General features: G+C 40.8%; 1 long non-coding RNA gene across 1 annotated transcript; it reads right to left on the bottom strand.

The window, feature by feature from the left end:
• Positions 1-1,300: 1,300 nt before the first annotated feature.
• Positions 1,301-24,482, bottom strand: LOC119249400 (uncharacterized). Its single transcript, XR_005126137.2, has 4 exons — positions 24,315-24,482; positions 16,862-16,937; positions 7,154-7,259; positions 1,301-1,646 (listed from the first exon to the last, which is right to left on the bottom strand). It is a non-coding gene; the product is annotated as an uncharacterized LOC119249400 (long non-coding RNA).
• Positions 24,483-24,723: the final 241 nt, after the last annotated feature.

Raw genomic sequence — 24,723 nt, 5'->3', positions numbered from 1 at the left:
CTCAAGCTAACACTTACTCCTTTCCTACCTTTCCCCACTTAAGTCACAATTTGAGGGGAATCCTCACATGCACCCATTTAGCCTTCTTTCTATTCATCCACTTACCCATTGGAACACTGAGCACCCACTATGCAGCCTTTCCAGGTGCCCAGGACCATGTCTAACCCATTAGAGTGCACATAAATGGACCAAGGCTTGGCCCCATACCCAGTGAGCTCATGTAACCAGAAAATGAAACAAGGTGGTAAGTAGTATTTTAACATCTTGTAAGAAGCATCATTGGGGGGCCTCCCTGGTGGCACTAAGGGTTAAGTCTCAGCACTATGAAGCAATCTGTAGCCACTGCAGCATGAGTTCGATCCCCCACCAGGGAGCTGACCCATTTGGCTCAGCAGACCTCTCCTGTCTCGCCTGCTGCTCCCCTCAACAGTGTATTTCAGTAGATCTGTTCTGCTCCCCACCCTGTCTCTGGTGAATCCTCTCCCCCTCCTGCACCTCAATCCTCCACCCCAGTTCTTGTATGCATAAATAAAATAAGTCTTAAAAAACAAGGAAGTATCATTGGAACATGGGGGGGGGAATGATTATTTATTTGTAGGAGAAATAAAGGAAGGCTTCATAGAAGTGGTGTTAACTGGACCTTGATAAGTAGGAGTGCACTGGGTTAGAGACAAATGGGCAAATGACAAATGAATAGACAAAAACAGAGCCAGAAAAAACTAGAATAAATGCAACAGTCTGGATGTAACCAAAACAAATCAGGCAGTAGGTAGGTATTTGTTAATTCTGAATGTGGTCTCAGACCACAGAAGGCCCTTTCCTTTTTTCCTAAATACAGAACTTGTTGTATATTTGTTACCCACATTCATGGACAACAAATTCCATGTTCATAAACTTTATTGACTCCACTGTGCTCTTTACAGCCACTGATTTTACATACTCTTCTCATCAAACTGCAAGTTGATTATTTTGCTTTGTACACCCTGTAGTGATTAGATTGCTTATATTAATGGCACAATAGTTTTTATACACTTTGTCAGTGACACTGCTGACATAGCACAGTTTATCTCACTTTATTGCATTGTCTTATTAATTCCTCTACAGCCAACTAAACTATTTCTCTTGAGAATTGCCTGGGAGGCAGAAAGTCTTATATCTGTCCCACTTTGTTATTCCTAGGGATGAACAAAGTTTGGAATTAGTCTCCCTTTCCAGTAAACACAACCTGTTTTGATCGAATCAGGGCTTGTTTTGGTTATTTATTTCTGCATAACAAACCACTCAAAACTTAGTGGCTTAAAATAACAGCAACCTTTTATTGTATTTCACAATTCTGTGGGCTGATGGGCTCAGTTGGATGGTTCTTCTGCTCCATGTGGTGTTGGATGGGGCTGAATCATGTGGGACTTCACTGGCGTGGAACTGCTAAGCTGGCTCACTGACATGCTGGCAGTTGTTGACTGGAAGCTCAGGGGGATCTATTGACCAAAGTGCCTTAGTTCCTCATGTAGCCTTTCCACCTGGCTTGAGCTTCTCAAAGCATGGCATCTGGGTGCCAACAGATAATATTTCTAACACCCGGAGGCAGAAACTGCAGATCTCTCAAGACTCAGTTTTAGAAATTACTGTCTAATATCTGTTGCATCCTGTGAACCAAGAAAGATATAGGGTTAACCCAGTCTTCATGTGAAAGACTATAGATCCCATCTGTTGATGAGAGGAAACCAAAGAATTTGTAGCCATCTTTCATTCACTACAGGCATTTCCCCCTATTCAAACCAATTTACTTGCTGAGGACATAGGGTGCCATAATATAATATTTGATATTGCCTAGTTGTTTAACAAATGCACCAATCTATAAAATCAACTCAAAGGCTAGCACCACCTCCTTTTGTCTTCAAATAAATCTTATTACTATGGTGGATAATTAGGTTTAGGAACTATGCTTCTGTTCGCACTGCTATTGCTGACCATTGATGAATAAAAACTGCTTTCCTTTTTCAAATTTATGTTGTCATTATTGCATTTTTCGTTAAACAATTCATCAACTGATGAATGGATAAATAAAACATGGTATAATCATACAGTACAATGTTATTTGATCATAAAAAGGAAGTACAGATACATGCTACAATATGGCTAAATCTTGAAAGCAGTGTGCTATATGAGAGAAGTTAGACACAAAGGACCACATATTATATGATTTTGTTTATTTGACATACTCAGAAAAGGCAAATGCAGAGAAACAACATAGAATAGAGGTTGCCTAATTGTGTGGTGGGACAGAGAGAGGCATTATGGGGAAGGAGAGGGTGACCACTAAGGGGTTTGTTTTTTGGGGTGTGGGGTGGTGAAAGTGTTTTAAAATTGATTGATGGTTATAAAACTCTGTAAATAAACTGAAAACCATTGAATTGTACACTTTAAGTGGAAGGTATGTGAATTATGTCTCAATAAAACTGTTTTTAAAACAAGAAACTGGCAGAGAGATCTCTAAGTATTCAACTCTTGTTAGTGTTCATCTGTCTCCTAGTACTGATCATCCCTTCATGATGAGTTCCTCAGCTCCAAGAGCCCAAGTTGTGACAAATGTGATTTGCATTGGACTCTTCACTTTCCCTTTTTTCCCCACAGTCCTTTGAGGGCCATTTCCTGCAGCATTAGCCCCGCCCCCAGACTCTGCAAATCACATGCTGTATTCTGCTCTCTCTCTCTCTTTATTCTCAAATACTTTGTATAAAGGATGAGGCAGGACAGAAAAATAACTAGTATTGTACCGATTTGACTCATCTTGTGGTTGGGGGGATACATATTTGTAAAGTTCTAGCAAATGTGAGAAGTCACAGAAAATTGCCTCTCACCCAAATGGGGAAGCTAGATTTTTTATTTTGTTTTATTGATCAGTGAGGTAGGTACAATGATATTTTACTTTGTAGTTTTCCTGCAGGAGCCACATCCAGCCAGCCTGTAGCAATTGCTGGGCCAACTAAATGAGCCAGCAGTTCAAGAGTGTGTGGGAGGCAGCCTTAGAAAAGGCAGGGTATCTGGATTCATGGGGCCAGTCAGCTACAATTCCCCAAACTGCAAATGCAACTTGAAGTATATAACTTGCTAAGGGCCACTTTATTACTGGCAAGTTGGAAGAGTCTGTTTGACAGTTGAAGTCAGACGGGTTTGATTTTTACATAAAGATAGTTAAACATTGTCTTGACAGGTTTATTCTAATTTGGTAAAGGCAATAATTTTATGGGATGGTAACTGTTTCCTTTCAGTCATGATTCCTGCTGTTACTCTTGCATTTTCTTCTAATTGGCATATTGATGGGCTCCCAAGAATTTGTTCAAAAACCATTTGCAGAAGAAGAAAGACACATCAGAGAAGCTTGCTTTCTCTCCTAAAAGACTATTTCTAATAGCGTGGGTGAGGAGGCTAGTTTTATACACAATTTACAAATTATTTCTGACATATTAATGGACTTTTTGCCTATTTAATTTGTATGAAAGCACTAATGTGCTTAGTTTAAAAGTCAAATACTAGTATGAGTCTTATAAAGAAAAGTAACCATCCTTTTCTTAACCATTCCCTCCCCCAATTCCTGCTTCCATGAAATTCCAGGAAATCCTTTCATCTTTTCAGCTTTTCCTTCTGTTTTTTTTACCCTCATACAGCTAAATAACAACCTTATACTATTATCTTTTTATTTTTAAGTTATAGATTCCTGTAATGGAAAATTAGGATTTAGTTTTCTCATACCCCTTCATACCATATTATCCTTAGAATTTCTTTTCCTTCTTTCCTATGTAGGATGCTTTGGTTCTTGTTTATTGTTATTGCTGTTATTAATTTCATGTCTTATTCTTAACTGCCTTGTCTTGGTGGAGCAGATTTTCTAGTAATTTTTTGAAAAGTGACACATGGAAGATATATTGTGAGTTCTTGTGTTTCTTTCCCATTATATTTCACTGAAAGCTTAACTAGGCATAAGATTTTAGTTTGGAAATTGTTTTTCCTTAAGAAAATGGAATCTCAAATCTCCATTTGAAAAACAAATCTCCATTGTCTTCTAACTTATAATATTGCTATTGAGAAGTCTGATACTAATCTGATGCAGCACGTGGCCTGTTTTCTCTTTCTCTCCTTCGCTCTCTTTCTCATTCAGCTACTATTCTTTATGTCCAGAACTCTACTCTGTCATGATGATATGTTTTGTTGTGGGTCATTTTCATTCATCGTGTTGGGTCTTTGTTGAGTCTATCTGATCTGAAAATATATCCTTCAGGAAAATCTTTTTGTATAACTTCTTTCCTAATCCCTTAGTCCATTTTATTTTTCATATCCCAAATTAGACCTCCTGAACCAGTTCTCCAGTGTTCTTTACTCCAACCTGGTGCCTATCAGAATTCCCCTTAGTGTCTGCAGAGACCACCTCACATTTCAATTTCTCCCTCTGTTGAGTCCTGTTGTCTTCTCCTGTTTTCCTCGGCTGTTGACCCCGACAGCACCCCTGCCCCAATAAACTTTCTGCATGTAAATTTGCACCTCAGAGTCTGCTTTCTAAAGAACTAGTTCTGTATATGAGACATTTTGGAAATCTAGATTGAGGCACTGTAGATTCACACAGAGGTGATAGATGAAGCTGAGAATAAGAAAAACCTTAGAGATTGGTTTTCTTTTTAAGTTTACATAAAGAAGATCCATCAAATGATGGTTCCTTTACTAAAGAAGAGAGAAGAGGAGGCACTGAAGGGAGAGTGAAGAGGTCAAATGTATTAGGAAGAAACTCAGTATGATGCAGTGTCTCCAGAAACAAAAAGAACAAACTTTCAACAGTGACTTCCTTCTATTAATGTGACTCAAGCCACTCTCGAGCTGTGCACGGGATTACATTGTCAGATGATACACACATTTGCAGGGGTTTAAACCTATAAGTCCTAGAGCAGATACAAAGATGTAAACCTGGGGCCTCCCTGGTGGCACAGTGGTTTAAGACGCAACCTATGAAGCTGTCCTCAGCTTCTGCAGCACAAGTTCGATTTCCCGGCAAGCCAGGGAGCAACCCACATGGCGCAGCAGACCTCTCCTGGCTTGCCGGCTGCTCCCCTTGGCAGTGTGTTTCAGTCAAATTGCCTGTTCTGTTCCCCACTCTGTCTCTGGTGAATCCTCTCACCCCCCCCACAACTCTGGCCTGTACTCCAGCTCTTGGATGCATAAATAAATAAATCTTTTTTTAAAAAAAGATGTAAACCTACTTTACCTCAATAAACATTATTTGGAAAAAAAGCCAAATTAAAAAAAGACAATATAAATGAGTATTAAAGAGTAAACAGATTTGTTGAAGCACTTATTTTGCAGCATATATCTCTGTTCAGGTACTGCCCAAAAGTCTCTGCAATCTGATTTTTAAATTATCCAAAACTATTAAAATTACTAGTCACGGGCTTCCCCGGTGGCGCAGCGGTTGAGCGCTGGGTTGCGAAGCTGCCCGCAGCCTCTGCAGCGCCTGTTCCATCCCCGGCTGCTCCCCGGCCACCAGAGGAGGGTCCCACATGGCGCGCAGACCTCTCCTGCCGCCCGCTGCTCCCCTCAGCAGTGTACTTCGGTCCTTCTGCCTGCTCTGCTCCCCGCTCTGGCTCTGGTGAATTCTCTCACCCTCCCGCGCTTCTGACTGTACCCAGTGATTGTGTAAATAAATAAATAAATCTAAAAAAATAAAATAAAATATTAAAATAATAATAAAAAAATTACTAGTCACACGGGGGGTAGGGGAGGAGGGTTGGGGAGAGGAAGGACCAGGGTCAAAATGAGGGGGGTGGTGCAAATGTATGGGGAATATAACCAGAATGAAAATGCATACATTGTGCAAAAATGAAAAATGATGTAAGAATTATATAAAATAAAATATTAAAAAAAATTCTAGTCACCTAGAAAACACTACACGCAGTGAATTGTTTTCAGTTAATATTCTCTTGGTCTTTTTTGCAGCGTGTGTTTTTTTTCCTTTTCTGAGTTTATAAAAATGTGAAAATATAGGCATAGAAAAAATACTGGAAGGAAGTTCATCAAAATGGCAACATAAATCTAAGAGGTGTGAACCTATTCCCCTAGGTGGTACACAGTGTTATAGACCAATGTTACTTCAATAAAAATGTTAACAATGCTTATAATCCCTAAGTTTTGGGTTTATGTGTAATTCATTCTTCTTGAAAGTTTTCCCATATTGTCCAAATTTCTACATTAAGTCTGAGTGACTCAGGAGGGAAAAGTACTTTTAAAACACAGTGCGAAGGTCTTGCGACAGAGCTTTGAATAAAGAAAACTTGGAGTAGTGGGTGAGGAAGCATTTTCTGGAAGAATATCCCTTATGCCAAGCATTAAAGGTGAGTCCAAACTGGGTAAAGAAGGGAGAGGTGTGCACAGAGTAGGCACTTGAAGGGCATTTCAAGCAGAAAGAATGAAAGGTGCCAAGGCCCCAGGGGGGAAAGAATTAAGGTGAGAGAACAAGTTCAGAAAGGGATAGGGAGACAGGGAGAGAGAAAAGGAGACTTGAGTCCTAAGTGACGAGGCTAGAGGAACAAAAAGGGGCAAACCACGAGGGCCAGATGGATGTGGACTTCATCTGCAAACCTAAAAAGGATCCTTGGTAGAATAGGATGTTGATTAATGGGTGCTGTTTTGTGAAACTCACATAGAAGCCAACACTGATTTAGAATGGAAAGGAAAGTTTCATGTTGACAGGGAATTTCCTGGCCTTTCCTAGGTGAGCTGGCTCAGGCAGGAAAGTAGTCTGAAGGCAATTTGGACTTGACTATACACATGTACACACACACACATACACGCACACTCCAGAATCTATATTTTAAAGAGATGAAACAAAGAGCCAGTCCAGACTCACTTTGCATACTTTACAAGTCATAACCAAGATTTGCAGGCATCTCCGCAGGTCATCAACAGTGTTAACTGTTAGCAGCCTGGGAATCCATTACAAACACATGTTCTGGCCTTCGCTCTCTAATGCTGCAGAAGTGCATTTTTGCTGAGCACTTAACTCACCTCTGCAGAGCTCAGCACCTCTCCACCAGTGTGTCACCTGGGGGAGTCTGTAAATTTGCAGGGCCCCCTGTGCATCTCCAGCAGCACTGCCTCTTGGACTTACCCCTCGCTCAGATGATTGCCCCTCGCTCAGATGATTGCACGTTGCAATTTGTTTCTAGCCACCGTCCTGCTCCTGCACATATTCTCCTACCTCCATCTGACAATCTCTGAAACAAATTCAAGGGAGTTACTTACCTGGTCAAAACGTATAAGACTCCCTATGATCTCTGGCAGAATCCAAACTTCCCCATCTTTTAAAAAAACATCCCACACTCGAGGCTTCCACAATGTGTCATCAGTTGACCTCTGGGGACTTTTCTCCCACCACCTTCTAGCCTCAGCAGCACCCTGGGAAACTTGTCATCAGAGACACAGATAATGCAGGTTCACCCCTTAGCCCTGGTAATACTGTGACATTTTTGCCTTCTGTGACCCTTTGTTTCGTATCTCTATATTCCACATATAAGTGACACCACCTGGTATTTATCTTTCTACTTCTGGTTTATTTCACTGAGCATAATCCTTTCCAACACCATCCATGTTTCTGCAAATGGCGTGAGTTTTCATTTTTGATGGGTGTGGGTGTGTGTGTGAGGGGGGTCGTGTGTGTATATACCACATCTTCTTGATCTACTCATCTGTATTTGGGACTTAGGTGTCTCTATAGCTTGGCTTTTATAAATAATGTTGCAATAAACATGGGAGTGCAGTTTCCTTTTGAATTAGTGTTTTTATTGTAGGAGTGAAATTGCTGGGTCATATGGCAGATCATTTTTGACCTTTTGAGACACATCCACACTACTTTCCAAAGAAAATGGACCAGCCTAGATTCTTACCAACAGTATAAAAGAGTTCCTTTTCTCCACATTCTTACCAGCACTTGTTCTCTCTTGACCTGGGTTTTAATCCTGTAGTAAGCATACTGCATATGCAATCTTGCATAAGATATTTTAACTCCCTAAAGGTCCCTATCTGTAATGCAGGGAGATCACTATATGCCTCCAAGGACTGTTGTGGGGATAATGTGTGTGCCCCTAAATGTGGGAGGGAACTTATCCTCTTGTCTCAGATTTCAACTGACCCTCCAAAGTGGAGTGATTAGGTGATAGGAAGCCCACACTCTAAAGAGTGGAACAAGACACATTCCTCAGGTCTTACAAAGAGAGCCCTCAGGGATCCAGCCATCTTGGCCGTAATACACTGTGTAGGAGGAGGCAAGAGTTTCACTAGCCTTTTCTAGGTCTTGCATGTTAAGTGGGCCGGGAAGCCCTGCCTCACTGGCGGTGAGAGGGCAAACCCTCTTTCATTCAAGAGGATGAGTTTTCCCTCCAGAAAATGCCCTCCTTGAAAAATCAACTTTCTCCCTCTCTTGGTGAGTAGTGGAAACTTCGGCTTTAACTTCCTTTTACATAAAAAGATGTGAGTTTTAAAACATCCCAACCCCACAGTGCATGAGAAGAAGAAGGCAGAGCAGGCGCTCAATTACTGCTGGAGCAGCAGGTAGCAGCCAGCACGGAGAGTGACGTAGCCAAAGTGTCTTGCTTCTGAAAAGCTCTACTGAGAATTTATTGTCCATCTTCTTCTAGACAGGGAAAACTTCTAGACAGGGAAAACTTCTTCTAGACAGGGAAAGTTGGTTGTAAGGTTGGCAGCCTGCTCAAATGAAAAGAGGATGCTAGTGAATAATCACAGCAGCAGCTCCTGAAATCAACTGGTCTTCATGGAGATGTAGTTGGGAGCCAGAAGCCATGAAGGATCAGGACTGATATAAACCTGATATGAGTCTGAAGTTTTGTCTTAGTCTGGACTGGATTTAGTCATACCTGAAATTGGGACTGTTTCGATAACTGAAAGTAACCAGGAGAGATGAATATCTGATATTATCCAACTTCTGACAGACTGTATCTGAAGACAATAAAGATGTTTCTAGAAGAAAGCCTACTTCATAGGACCCAATCAGTCAACAATTATGTTCAGTATATAAAAAGATGCAGCACTGTAATAGCATATAATAGCTCATTAAATATCAACTATCTTAATAATGGTTATTATGAGTGTAGCATTATTACCTAGTGCTATTATGAGTTATTCATATGCATTGTTCTCCCCCAGCTAGGCCAACACTCTATTTGTTGAATTGTGGTCGGTGTGGAAAGGGCAAAGGTGTGATCATGGATTCCTTGAACTTAACAACTGAGCAACATGAGGCATGCGGAAATAGTGGAGGCTGGGAAAGCTGGAGGTTCAATGGTAGGGCATGAAATTCACTGGCTCTGCCCTACTGTAGATATGTTGGAGTTAGGGATTCTCTTCAGATATGACTTCTGACAGGAAGCAGGAGCCACAAAATATAAGTGAACAAGGACATTTCTAGGTGACCTACTATGTTCCAGGTATCGCGCTGTGTCTTTCACATTTATTATGTCACTTAATGAGATGAAATAATGAACAAATGTAAAATCGTGGTGTGCATTATTCCAATAACACATGGTACATTTTCAAATTTGAAATGCTTGTATAGGGAGTTGTGGGTCTTTTTTCTTCCGTTGTAATTTTTATGTAAACATGAAGAGACAAGAGTTTAAAGATGGAGCCTCCCTGGACATAGCATAAGAGTTCCTAATATAATCAAAATTCTTCTATTTATTTTCTTGCCTAAATGACTACTCCTAGGAGGACAGCAGTTGAATTTACTTTATTCTGTGCAGCCATGGTTGCAAATTAATGTTCTCTGCCATCAAAACAACTACACACACCTCTGCCAAATGTAGTTATCTCATCCAATAGCAGGTACAGCCTATAGACAATGGAGTTTAAGCCCCAGATCTCAAAAATTCTGGGCAATTAGCCACTCACAGAAAAGAGTGAGCAAGGACAAGGCTGCAGCTAAACAAAACCTCATTGTGACAGTTGTGCTCCAAATCACATCTCTTTCATATTTCTGAATACTTTTCTCAATCTATAGGTTAGAGTTAGTGAGCTGAGATGATCGGAGAAGCAAAGGTGAAGAATAGGAAGGTGATGGATAATTAGCAAGTTCTTTGCTTGGAGTTGGTGTAGGGTATTGCAGGAGAATGTCTTTACTTTCTAATTTGAATCCAAGAACATAATGTCTAGGAAAAAGTTGTAGAAATGTAGCTTTAGAGAGAATTTTAGAATCAAGATAAATTTGAAGCACATTAAATGAATGATGGCCTACAAGATGACAGCCCTATTTACATACAAATCTGTGGAATTAAGCTACACCAATTTGAAAATTTGTTGAATCTTAAAAAATAGAGGTTTTCTATATGATGTTTATTAGTCACTATCATATCTTTCAATTTAGAATTGCTTGTCTGAGAAACTACTGGATCTAGAATAACCATCTAGATTTAAATGGTTCTTTCTTGTATCTAGAAAGAATTTGCTTCCAGAAACCTAACTTTATTTTATTTTATTTATTTTCATTTTTTATTTTTTAAAGATTTATTTATTTATTTATACAAGCACTGGGTACAGTCAGAAACACGGGAGGGTGAGAGAATTCACCAGAGCCAGAGCGGAGAGCAGAGCAGGCAGAAGGACCGAAGTACACTGCTGAGGGGAGCAGCGGGGGGCAGGAGAGGTCTGCATGCCATGTGGGACCCTCCTCCGGTGGCTGGGGAGCAGCTGGGGATCGAACCAGCGCTGCAGAGGCTGCGGGCAGCTTCGCAACCCAGCGCTCAACCGCTGTGCCACGGGGGAGGCCCCAGAAACCTAACTTTAAAAAGTCTTCTGGAGATAGGAGGTGAATTCAGTTATAAATGCATGCACATGATGGGGTTCAGTAAAAACTCCACATGTCCTGTTAAAAGAATATTACCTTATTTTTCATTACTTCTGTTAACAATTCTATAACATAGCATCCTATTGACTTAGTTTCAGGTTTACATGGAAAAGTGGGCATGAGTCCAGGGTAGCTCAAATCTCCTGGGACACAGGATTTGGGGCCCTCAGTTAGGGTCACAGTTTTGCCCCAATTGGCTCTGTAACATCTCCCCAGCAGATACAGTCAGTTGCCTGCCAGACATTCACTTTCTCCTTGACCCTCACTTAAAAAACACCTTTTCTCTCATAGCAGAAATGTGTCCAACTTAAAATACTCACTTCTCCAGACTCCCTTGCAGCCGGAGGCTGACATTTCATTTGTAACTTGTTAAATATATTCTCTTCTCCCACCCCTCCTAGTTTTACTGAGATTTGTAAGGTTGTGTAAGTTTAAGGCATACAGCATAATGGCTGGACTTACATATAGTGTGAATGATTACTGCAATAAGTTTAGCTAGCATCCATCATTTTATATATAGATACAATAAAAAGTAAAAAAAAGAAAATCAATGTCTTTCCTTGTGATGAAAACTCTTAAAGTCCACTCTCTTAATAGTTTCTTTGTGTGCCATACAGCAGTGTTAATTAGAACCATCATGTGTACATTATATCCCTAGCACTTATTTACCTTGTAACTAGAAGTCTATATGTTTTGGCCACCTCCTCCAGATCCCCTCCCTCCCACCCCTGCATTGGTAGCCACAGTCTCATGTCTTTTTCTTATTTGAATTTACATACTTTTTTTTAGATTTATTTTTATTTATACAAGAACTGGGGTACAGATCAGAGGCATGGGAGGGTGAGAGAATTCACCAGAGACAGGGTGGGGAGCAGAACAGGCAGATGGACCGAAGACACTGCTGAGGGGAGCAGCAGGCGTGACAGTGTTATAGGACAGGGAGAGGGGCAGCCCAAACCCTGCAAACCTGCCTATTCTAAATGGGTTCTGCCATCCACCGCATCAACACAAAACATATGAGACTTTAATGGGAAGGAAGTTTAATACAATTAGGAAACAATACAGGAAAGGCAAAGAATCTAGTTTCTAAATCAAGCACCCAAAGTTACCCGTCCCCTCGTGGGTAAAAGTCCATCCATATGGGATCGGCCCAGAACAAGGCCCCAAAGCCTGCCACAAGTCTAAAGCATCTTCCAGTGGGGACCCACAGAAAAGGGTCACAAACAACCAGACAAGCCCGGAAGGAAAAGAGCAAAATCAACATCAAGATAAAAGCTGCCGTTGTCACCTCCCCACGGGTCTCACCCACATCTGTGTCACCCAGTCCATGACCAAAAGACAAACGCAGTTTTTTTCACATGTCTCTAAGCTCCATGCGTCTCCTCCAGGTCTCCTTCTGGCTCCATCCTGCTTCCTTCCTCAGTCTCTTCTGCAGCTTCTCCTCTCCCTGCTCAGCTCCACCCTCCCTTGTGTGGGGAAGGGAACCTCCCCCTTTCCTGGGGACCACCCTGTTACAACAGGAGAGGTCTGCCATGCCATGTGGGATTCTCCCTGGCTGCCCGGGAATCGAACTGGCGCTGCAGAGGCTGCCAACAGCTTCACAGTGCAGCACTCAACCCACTGCGTCACCAGGGAGGCCCTACATACTTATTTTTTAAAGTGAATAGACTATTTAATATTCAGACTTCATTGAAGCATATGCAAGATGGCAATTTTACTGGGCATTTAACCTTACCTAGGATATGGTTACTGGGGTTTAGCAACAGGCGACAATTCACACTTACCACTAATTAAATACTTTATTGAATAAATACAACATCAAACAAACTACATTCAAATACTTTATTTAAAAAAATCAATTTTAGGGCCTCCCCGGTGGCGCAGCGGTTGAGCGCTGGGTTGCGAAGCTGTCCGCAGCCTCTGCAGCGCCGGTTCGATCCCCGGCTGCTCCCCAGCCACTGGAGGAGGGTCCCACATGGCGCGCAGACCTCTCCTGCCGCCCGCTGCTCCCCTCAGCAGTGTACTTCGGTCCTTCTGCCTGCTCTGCTCCCCGCTCTGGCTCTGGTGAATTCTCTCGCCCTCCCGCGCTTCTGACTGTACCCAGTGCATGTATAAACAAAACAAACAAACAAATAAAAAAATAAAATAAAATAAAAACATGCCTCTATTAAAAAAAAAAAAATCAATTTTAGGGCCTCCCTGGTGGTGCAGGCGGTTGAGCGCAGCGCTGTGATGATGTCCGCAGCCTCTGCAGTGCCAGTTTGACCCCCGCAGGCCGCAGAGATGCCCCCATGGTGAGCAGACCTCTCCTGTCTCGCCCGCTGCTCCCCTCAGCAGTGTATTTTTTCAGTCTGCCTGTTCTGTTCCCCACTCTGTCTCTGTTGAATCCTCTCACCCTTCTGCAATTCTGGCCTGTACCCCGGTTCTTGTATAAATAAATAAATCTTTAAAAAAAAAATCAATTTTAAAGGCCTTTCTAGTCAGGCTAATGACAAACACAATAAAGGCAGATATCCTAATTTAACATAATTGGCTGATGGTATACAGTACTTGCATCTTTTAGACCACAGTACATTGTTAAATGATAGAAAACATCTAATACAACCATTTCTACAAACAGGAAATAAATTCATAATACAAAAAGATTCTGCAGACCCCATCTTTTATACTCAACCTCAAAAGTCTGATTCTAAAGAGGATAAAACCAACGACTTTCTCCAATTGTTGCAGGATGGAAATGGCAAATGTAGCTGTCCTAGTGTAATAGGGTAGTAAGGGGGAGGTTTCAGGTTTCCTACCCTACCCAAAAAGAAGGGTGGAGCTGGGAGAGAGAAGCTGCAGAGGAGACTGAGGAAGGGAGGAAGCAGGATGGAGAGCCAGAAGGGGCCCTGGAGGAGGCACATGGAGCTGAGAGACTCGTGAAGAAACTGTGCTTGCCTTTTGGTAGTGGACTGGGTGACACAGATGTGGGTGAGAGACCCATGGGGAGGTGACAATGGATTTTGATTTTGCTCTTTTCCTTTCAGACTTGTCTGGTTGTTTCTGACCCTTTTCTGCAGGTCCCCACTGGAAGATGCATTAGACTTGTGACGGGCTTTGGGGCCTTGCTCTGGGCCAATCCTGCTTGGGTGGACTTTCACCCACGAGGGGACTGGTGACTTTAGGTGCTTGATTTAGAAACTATATTCTTTGCCTTTCCTGTATTGTTTCCTAATTGTGTTAAGGTTCCTTCCCATTAAAGTCTCTTATGTTATGTGTTGATTCTGTGGATGGCAGAACCTATTTAGAGCAGGCAGGTTTGCGGGGTCTGGGGTGCCCCTCTCCTTGCCCTGTGACATTAGCAGTACCCAACTGAGCTTGAGCAATCACATCGTATCCTTTAAAAAAAGGAATAATAGCTCTCTGTTGAATAGTTGAAGGTTTCTCAAAACTGTTAGCATCAATGTCCTGAAGAAAAGACTACTTTAAATTCATATTGGCAAAGTTATCAACAATCTCATCCCACTTGCTTGTGATGACACAATCGGCCCATTCCCTCTGGGCCGCCATGTTCTCTGCTGTTACAATCTGCAGTTATCAGAAAAGATCCAAAAAGCCACTCAGTGCCTGACTGAAACGGTGATCTCTTTTTCTATGAGTATGTGTTTTGTTTGTTGAGATTCTACATATAAATGAGAGATTTTATGTTTCTCTGACTCATTTCACTTAGCATAATGCCCTCAAGGTTCATCCATTTTGTTGCAAATGGCAGGATTTCCTCATTGTTTAATGATTAAATAAGTTCCTTTGTACTTATACACCACAACTTCTTTATCCATTCATCCACTGAGGGATACTTAGGTTGTTTCCATGTCCTTGTTAGTATAAATAATACTACTATGAGCATGGGTATGCAGATATTTTTTGAATGTTTTTATTTCCTTTGGATATATTCCCAGAAGCGGAATTGATGAATCATAGGGTGCTCTAATTTTAATTTTTTGAAGAATCTCCATACTACACCGATTTACAACCCCACTAACAGTGCACAACTGTTCTTTTTTTCTCCATGTCCTCACCAGCATTTGTTATCTCCTAGCATCTCTTTTTGGTGCTAGACATTCTAACAGGTATGAAGTGATTTCTCATTGTGGGCTTTGATTTGCATTGCCCTAATGATGAGTGATAGTGACCATCTTTTCATGGCCTTTTGGCTGTCTGTATATCGTCTCTGTAAAAATGTCTCTTCAGGTCTTTTTTAATGGATTATGATGATGATGATAATGATGATGATCATTTTACTATTGAATTGTGTGAGTTCTTTATATATTTTCGATATTAACCCCTTACATACCATATACATAATTTGCAAATATTTTTCCCCATTCCATAGGTTGTCTTTTCACTTTATTGTTTCTTTTGTTTTGCAAAAGCATTTTATAATAAACTGTAGTCCCAGTTTATTTTTTATTTTATTGCTTTTATTTTAGATGTCATATCAAAAACAAACAAGCAAGTATACATTGCCAAGATCCATCTCAAGGAGCTTTTCTGTTTTCTTCTAAAGTTTCAAGCTTTCAAGATTTAAATTTAAGTCTTTAATCCATTTCAAATTAATTTTTCAGTAAGGTAAGAATGTAAGGTAAGGGTCTAGTTTCATTCTTTCACAGGTGTATATCCACTTTACCATTTATTGAAGAGACTGTTCGTTTCATTGGGTTTTTGGCTCCCCTGTCAAATACTAGCTGTCTGCATATATTTAGATTTATTTCTGGTCTCTTAATCCTTTCCCATTGATCTATTTGTCTGTTTTTATGCTAATATCATATTTTGATTGCTATAATTTATAGTATATATAGTTTGAAATCAAGTGGTTTGATGCCTCCATCTTCTTTCTTAAGACTGTTTTGGCGGAATATATTCTCTTAGTAATTTTTAGTGTTCCTGTTGTTACAGGGCAGGGAGATGGGCAGCCCAAATCCCGCAAACCTAATTATTCTATATAGGGTTCTGCCATCCGCCTCATTAACACAAAACATGAGATTTTAATGGGAAGGAACTTCAATACAATTAGGAAACAATACAGGAAAGGCAAAGAATCTAGTTTCTAAATTGAGCACCCAAAGTTACCCGTCCCCTCATGGGTAAAACTCCATCCAAATGGGATTGGCCTAGAGCAAGGCCCCAAAGCCTGCCACAAGTCTAAAGCACCTTCCAGTGGGGACCCACAAAAAAAGGTCAGAAACAAGACAAGCCCAGAAGGAAAAGAGCAAAATCAAAATCAAGATACAAGCTGCCATTGTCTGGGCTTCCTCGGTGGTGCAGCGGTTGAGTGCTGGGTTGCAAAGCTGCCTGCAGCCTCTGCAGCGTGCCGGTTCGATCCCTGGCTGCTCCCCAGCCACCGGAGGAGGGTCCCACATGGCATGCAGACCTCTCCTGCCCCCCGCTGCTCCCCTCAGCAGTGTACTTCGGTCCTTCTGCCTGCTCTGCTCCCCGCTCTGGCTCTGGTGAATTCTCTCACCCTCCCGCGCTTCTGACTGTACCCAGTGCATGTATAAATAAATAAATAAATCTTTTAAAAAAAAAAAAGTTGCCATTGTCACCTCCCCACGGATCTCACCCACATCTGTGTCACCCAGTCCACGACCAAAAGGCAAGCACAGTTTCTTCACATGTCTCTCCACTCTATGTGCCTCCTCCAGGTCTCCTCCTGGCTCTCCATCCTGCTTCCTTCCTTCCTCAGTCTCCTCTGCAGCTTCTTCTCTCCCTGCTCAGCTCCACCCTCCCTTGGGTGGGGCAGGGAACCTGGAATCTCCCCCTTTCCTGGGGACCACCCTGTTACACTGTCAATTTTATGCATAATTCTAGTCTTGATTCTATTCACAGAATATTACATTAATAAGCAAAGAGTGGCTTAGCCAATACCCTCAGCGAGATGAACCAGGTTAAATACCTCTCGCCTATATCTTCCTGTCCACTTACCTGAACAGGAGTCATTCTAGAACTAAGCTTCACTGGAAGTGCAATGTCAGGGAATCTTGATGCAACAGCAAGATTCCTGTCAAAAGAATGAATCAGGGTTTTAATTGGAAAATGATTAATTCAGAAAAAAATTTAAGTTTCATAAGATTTCAAATAATGTTCATTGCTGAATGTCTTTCAAGAATAAAACCCCTAGAATTGAAAAATCACAAGTAATACTTTTAAATTTTCTTTTCTTTTTTTTTTTTTAAAGATTTATTTATTTATGCATACAAGAGCTGGGTTACAGGTCAGAGATGGGGTGGGGGAGGGTGGGAGGACCCACCAGAGACAGAGTGGGGAACAGAACAGGAAGACTGACTGAAACACACTGCTGAGGGGAGCAGCAGGCGAGACAGGAGAGGTCTGCTGCGCCATGTGTGTTGCTCCCTGGCCAGCCGGGGATCGAACTCGTGAGGATTGCTGAGGATTGCTTCATAGGCTGAGGATTGCTTCATAGTGCAGTGCTTAACCCCTTGCACCACCAGGGAGGCCCCACTTTTACATTTTCTTTATACTTTTCTGTTTTTTCCAAATTTTCTACAATGAATATCTACTGCTCTATTACCAGAAAAGAGAGATGTTTTTGGAGTATAACAAATGGTTTGGAGGAAAAAAGAATGACCTAATAAATGTAATTTCCTTAGGGGATATCAAACATAATGTAATGTTAATAAAAATAAATTACCAGCTTTAACATTTTCACCAAACATGCTTTTGAGTGTCAGCTGCAGTTTGCTTCTGTCGTGCATTCCAAGTAACTGAAATTTTTCACATCCAAGAATTTAATGATGAATTATGTAAAATTCCCACTGATCTCATAATTTTTCTCTATGGACAGACAAGATAAGCCTATGCTCCAAATGTGGAAATCCTTGCAGAATTGACCTAAATCACAGGACTGGAAGCAAGAAGAATTGAGTAAATCCAAGTAACTCCTGGCTAACACTAGTATGACATTTGGTTAGGGAAGATGTCCCAAGAGAAATGTAAACTATTTAAAAACATCCTGTTACTAAAACTTGGACAGAAAAAAATAACAAATGGACTGGACTCAACAACTTAGTTCTAAGTGTAAATGACTTTGGCTCTTGTGAATGCATTTTTAGCACATATTATTTTTCATGTCCTCTTATATGGCTATTGTCCCTACCATGTGAAGAAAGATCAATTAAGATTTATTACTTGCTGAAGAACAGGTTGGAAGCCATCAACACCCCTCATTCCTGGTGTAGGGTTCAGTGAGTGAGTCACAGAACCCTTGATCCTTGCTGAGTCTCTTGTCCAACTTCCCTCCAAGAGTCATCCCTGGGGACGGATTACAACCATCTGCTTAAGAGCTATTACTCTGACCCCAAAAATTAAAAACTACAAATTGTCAAACAGAAGGAAGACAAGAACAAAAGGGCAAAATGACCAGATCTTAAACCAGGCTTATAACTCATAATACCCAAACAGCTTCACCTGTATCCACTTTAGAGTTCAGGAAGTATGGGTCAAGTGTGGCGACTGTGACAGGCTAAGGTTTTTTTTCCACTGGACAAATCGATATATGGGTCAGGGAGCTCGGAGAGAATGTATAAATGTTATTGCTACATTTTCTGCCCTTAGGGTCAGCTCCATTTGGGAGAATTTGTGGAAAGATTTTTTTGGTCTGGGTAGTTTTGTTATTAGCAGATTTACTCATTCTGTTATAGGACAGGGAGAGGGGCAGCCCAAGCCCCGCAAACCTGCCTATTCTAAATGGGTTCTGCCATCCGCCGCATCAACACAAAACATAGGAGACTTTAATGGGAAGGAACTTTAATAAAACTAGGAAACAATACAGGTAAGGCAAAGAGTCTAGTTTCTAAATGAAGCACCCAAAGTTACCCATCCCCTCGTGGATAAAAGTCCATCCATATGGGATCGGCCCAGAGCAAGGCTTACAATTCAAGATACTTTTTTGAGGCAAAGGAAGTGTAGGAAGAAACCTGAGGCACATTCAGAGTTATCTATGCTCTTGGAAAAAGCAGAATGATTAAGTGAACACTTTGAAGCATGCAATGTGAGATCAATATGTGGAAAGGGAAGATCAAGACGAGGAAATCTTAACTAGGGACAAGAGAAGAGAATTTCAATGTTAACACCATTTAAAAGCCAAGCGTTCCTCTGATAATGAACTCAGCTACAAACCACAAGGGAAAACTGCCTATTGCTTTATTAAAAAATAAAAAGATAAGGATGTCTAGCAAGACAAAAATATTAGTGACCCTATTTTAAGTGTTCTTGTACTAAAAAATAGAAAGCCATAGATAGTTCTTTCTCACTTTCCTGCTTTTTCACAACCAAAATTGAAGGAGAAGAAATTGTCTGGGACTCAGGACCATTGTCACATAAAGAATGCTTCAACACAACCGAAAAGTTTCTTCTCATTTCCTTTATAAGATAGTGAGAGTGTTGAGGGTAAGGTCTGAATTTGATTCTTTTAACAGCCCCTGCCCTACCACAAAGAAGTTTCTCAATACATCTAGGTGAATTGCACTGGGATTTTCTTGATTATACTTTTTAAATCTGCAAGTTGCTATTTAGGTTTGAGTCTTAATACGCTACTTGGTGGGAACCAGAATACCTCTTGGACTTCAGAGACCAGGCCTACTGTACCAGAAGGGACACAGATGAGATTCATGCTTCATTAAGCAAGAGGTGGTGGAGAGAAACCCCTAGAGGCTATGGATTGGATTGGGGAGGCTGTCATAGAAATTATGGCACTATTGCTCAGCCAGTGGCCCAGAGGAGGGGAGGGTTGAACAGTGTGGAAGCACACAGTCCTAACACAGGGGAACCCATGCAGAGGAGCTGACGAATACAACAGGTTGTATCCCCAGTGAAACAAGCATAGTGTGTAGCCCTTACTCCCCTCTCCTACTCTTTGGGACTGGTACTGACTTTGTGAAGTGCACTGCTACCATGGAGACTGCAGATCCTGGGTCTGGAACCCCAGAGAGGAGAGAGATTGGTGATGACCCAGACAGGAGTTAGTTCCTCGTCCCAGCACATTCATAGTTAGCAGCTGTGCCCTTCCAGATCCCTTCCCACCCTCTGACACAGCAACTGCAAATCAGGTCTCTGGAAGCCCACAGAAGCCAGCAAAACCACGTCATTAAAAATCATATAAACTGTGGATCCACCTGGCAGAAAAGTAAAAGTAGTTCAGATCACTAAGTTATTGCTACAGGTACTTAAAAAAGTAGGGAAATCTAAATTAGCAAGATAGGCAGACAAAAATATACACCACATAGCACCTTGACACATTAAAGGAATATGATATCACAAGGTAAGAACGACTCTCCAGAATCCAACCACAAAGACATGGAAAGGAAAATCAAAGAGATGAAAGAAAATGTAGAAAAGCAAATGAAAGTGATACAAGAGAACTCTGAAAAGCTGATCAAAGAGATGTGGCAATATTCAGAAAAACCAATAACCTAAGATATAAAATTAGTGGGCAGAAAATAGAAATTAAATTAAAGTAACTGAGCAATACTGCACATTTTCTAGGGCCAGAAGTTATTGTTTGAAATATCATGGACTCTTTTAAGAGCAACAAGTCAATCTTGTGTGTGAGGGAGAGTGGCTTCCTTTGTCCCCACCCCTTAGCTTGTTGGATCTTTTGTTAGTACCAACCCAGAGAAGACTGATTCATTCCAAGTAGGTATCTCATGTGAATTTGCATTTAGGCTTGGGTTAGGTGGCAGAGACAAGCCAAATAACTAAGTCAATGGGTGCCCAGAGATTTGAAAGAATGTGGCATTATTATTATTATTTTAATTAAATATAATTGCCTTATTAATCCACATTTGCATAATACTTGGTAAAGCACTTAGCTAATACATGGTTATATTTGCAATTTTATTCATCCAGAATATTTCTACTCAGCATTTATATAGCACCTATTGGTTTATGATGCTAATATAGTAGATTCATGTTTCTGTTAAAGCTTAAATGAAAGAAGTTGAAAGCCAAGTCCATTATGTTACCTTCTTTATATAGAACCCTTCATCATGAAGGATTCCAAATTGCTTTACAAAGTACAGTGAAACCATTTTGCAATGAATTCCTAAGGGGGTAGCTACAGCAGTGTTACCTACAGCATTCCATTGCATGAGCATTATATTCAGCATTATGGGATTGATAGGGAAGGGTAGATCTTAAAGCTTTTGGGAACTCAGATTATGTTATTTGCTAAGGTGTCTACAGCCCAATGCAAAGGAAAAATTAAACTCTGCTATTGACCTACCGATAGATCAAAATTTTAGTTTTACAATATAAAAAAAGTATGCACAAGAAAAATATTTAATGTCAAAGCAGAAAAGCAATGCAATAAAGGAGAAATACATCATATGCAGAGTACCTACTAATAATTATCAAGCATTTGATAACTAACTCATCTTCACAAGAAGACAATTTAATAATAGTTTATTCAAGAATAACATTCAGAAAAGTACACAAACTGCAAAGTGATGACTCAATAGACTGTCACAGAGGGGGCTCACCCATGCAAGCCATTTCCTGAGGAGAAATAGAGTGTTACCAGTGCTTCAGAGGTCACCATACGCCTCCTCCCAGTTATGACTCAATATCCTGAAGAGAACCGTTCTCCTGACTTAAAATAGTAGGTTAGTCTTGCCTGGTTTTGAACTCCATGCAAATGGATCACACAGTTTATATCTCTTAAGATGGCTTCATTTGTTTATTATTACACCTGAGTTTATCCACATAATTGTATGTGGCCATAGTTCATTCACTTGATTGCTGTACAGTGATCCATTGTACAAACACACCATAAGGTGGGCCTCCTTGGTGGCGCAAGGGTTTAAGACACAACCTATGAAGCTATCTGCAGCCACTGCAGCACGAGTTCAATCCCCAGCCAGGGAGCTACCCACATGGCACAGAAGACCTCTCCTGTCTTGCCTGGTGCTCCCCCTCAGCAGTTTATTTCAGTCAGTCTGCCTGTTCTGTTCCCCGCTCTGTCTCTGGTGAATCTTCTTACCCCCCACACCTCTGGCCTGTACCCCAGTTCTTGTATGCATAAATAAATAAATCTTAAAAAAAAAGAAACACACCATAACGGGAAAATATATCTTCTTCATCTATCCTTTTATGTTCTTGATAAGGACCCCATAACAAAACAAAAAAATTAACATGAGAAAAGCCTGTCATGGGAACCTTCACTGGGTAATGAAAACATCAAAGAAACAGCAACGTCTAAGTGGTTTATGTTAGGTTTTATGCAGAGTGAAAACTTGTACAAAGACATGATAGGACAAAGAGTATGAAGCAAGTGTAATAGACTGGGGGAAATTTACCAAGGTCTGTTCATTTAGATTCCTCTCTATGTCCCTCCATCTTCAGAGATAAGAATGCCCTTCTCACATGAGAGTTGCATGACCCGCTTCAGGGATGGTCAGAAAGTCCTTCCTTCACAGGTCGTTTTTCAAATTCCTTCAGCTTGACATATTCAGTGTCACAAGAGGTCATATTTTGGGGGTAGCATCCTGATTCCCATCAATACTATAATTTATTTGACAAAGGACACATATATAGAACACATAAAGAACTCAAATCAACCGGGAAAAGACAGGCAATCTTACAGAAAAAGAGACAGTTGAACAGTGACCTTGGCAGAAGTAAAAAAAGTGGGCAACCTCATTAGTTATCAGGGAAATGCAAATTAAATCAGGAGATATATATATATATGTATATATATATATATACATATATATATACCCAGCAGAAGAGCTAAAAGGAAAGACTGACAATATCAAACATTGAGAAGATATGGTGATTCTCATAAATTTCTGGTTGGAGTGTGTGCAACATGGAACAACTACTTAGAAAAATGGTTTGACATTGTCTTATAAAGCTAAACATACACCTACCTTATTCCTATTCCATCTTGAGTTATTTCCCCAAGATACATGAAAATATATGTTCATATGAATATGAGTAAGAGTATTCTAACAGTTTTATACAAAGTAGCCTTAATTTGGAAACAATCCAAATGGCCATCACCATCAATAATAGATTGGATAAGTAAGTTTTTCTCTTTTCAAAACATAAAAAATAGCTTTGTTAGCAACATAAGGGAGGCGGTAATGGGATTAGAGAAGAAACTAACGAGACAGAGTAGAAAATAACAGAGAAGATAAATGAAGTCAAAAGCTGGTTTTTTGAGGGTCTCCCCAGTGGCGCAGCGGTTGAGCGCTGGGTTGCGAAGCTGCCCGCAGCCTCTGCAGCGCCGGTTCAATCCCCAGCTGCTCCCCGGCCACCGGAGGAGGGTCCCACATGGCGCGCAGACCTCTCCTGCCGCCCGCTGCTCCCCTCAGCAGTGTACTTTGGTCCTTCTGCCTGCTCTGCTCCCCGCTCTGGCTCTGGTGAATTCTCTCGCCCTCCCTCACTTCTGACTGTACCCAGTGCTTGTATAAATAAATAAATAAATCTTTAAAAAAAAAAAAAAAAGCTGGTTTTTTGAAAACATCAACAAAACTGATGAATCTTTAGCTAGACTGAACAAGGGAAAAAAAAGAGAGAAAGATCCACACTGCTAAAATCAGACATGAAAGAGGGACATTATTACTGACCTTACATAAAAAAAGAATGCTAAGGCATTACTATAAACAGTTGTATGCTAACAAGTTAGATAACTTGAATGAAACAAACAGGTTCCTGAAAAGAAGCAAACTACCAGATTTACTCAAGAAATAGAAAATCTGAATACAACTAAAATAAGTTACAAAATTGAATTAGTAATCCAAAAGTCTTCCACAAAGAAAAGCCTAGTTCCTGACAGCTTTACTGATGAATGCTGTCAAACAGTTAAGAAATTTCTGGATACAAAAAAAGCATTTGATAAAATTCAATACCCTTTCCTGATAAAAGCACTCAACAAATAGGAATAAAATGGAACTTCCTCAATCAGATAAAAGACATCTATGAAAAACCCACACGCAACCTCAGGCTTCATGATGTAAGAATGAATGTTTTTTTCTTAAGATCAAGAACAAGGGGAGGATGTCCATTCTCACCACCTCCATTCAACATTATACAACTAACCAGGTTAATTAAACAAGAAAATGAAATAAAAAATGTCCAGTTTGGGACACCCAGGATAACTTGGCATGGGAGGTAAAGAAATAGAAGTTTGTCGCCTGGGCGTTTAGGGGGAATTATGAAATTAATAATCTTTGGGAGAGAAAGGCTTAAAAAAAAGAAGTCTAAAGAAGAAGGTGGGGACAGAGACACATCTTTGTATATCTACAATAGTATGCCTAACTATTTCACTGGCTTGGCAAAAGGATAACAGAAGCCACCAATAATCATGTCAAATAGATCTTCCTAGCTTTGCTGCTACTCCTCACAATAACCTTACCATGTTGGATAGTGCAGTAGATTGTATTTTCCAGAGATGGACACATCTATGAGTTTTTCCCATTCTATATGCCGTGTATATAATGTGCCTCGCACTCCTCCACTGAGAGATGGAGGTCTGGATTTCCTCCCCTAGAATCTAGGTGACATCCCCATGGAGTCTGGTGAAAGTGATGCCCTCTGACTTCTGAAACTAGGTCATAATAAGGATAGAGTTTCCACCTAGTTCTTTCTCTCATGACTCTTGCCTTTGGAACCCACCTACCTGGGCTTCTGAGGAAACCCTGGCCACCTGGTGTTGGTGTTCTGACCTTCTGCCCCAGCTAGACCTCAGCTAACAGCATCTACTGCCAGAGCCTATCTAAACTTCAGAGCCTATTAGTGATTCCCACTCTCAGGCTTCAGTTTTA

The sequence above is a fragment of the Talpa occidentalis genome, unplaced genomic scaffold (genome assembly GCF_014898055.3).
Source record: "Talpa occidentalis isolate TD23 unplaced genomic scaffold, MPIMG_talOcc4v2.1, whole genome shotgun sequence".
NCBI lineage: Eukaryota > Metazoa > Chordata > Mammalia > Eulipotyphla > Talpidae > Talpa > Talpa occidentalis.
Note: the sequence above shows the minus strand (reverse complement) of the source record. Positions and strands in the feature narration are given on the sequence as shown.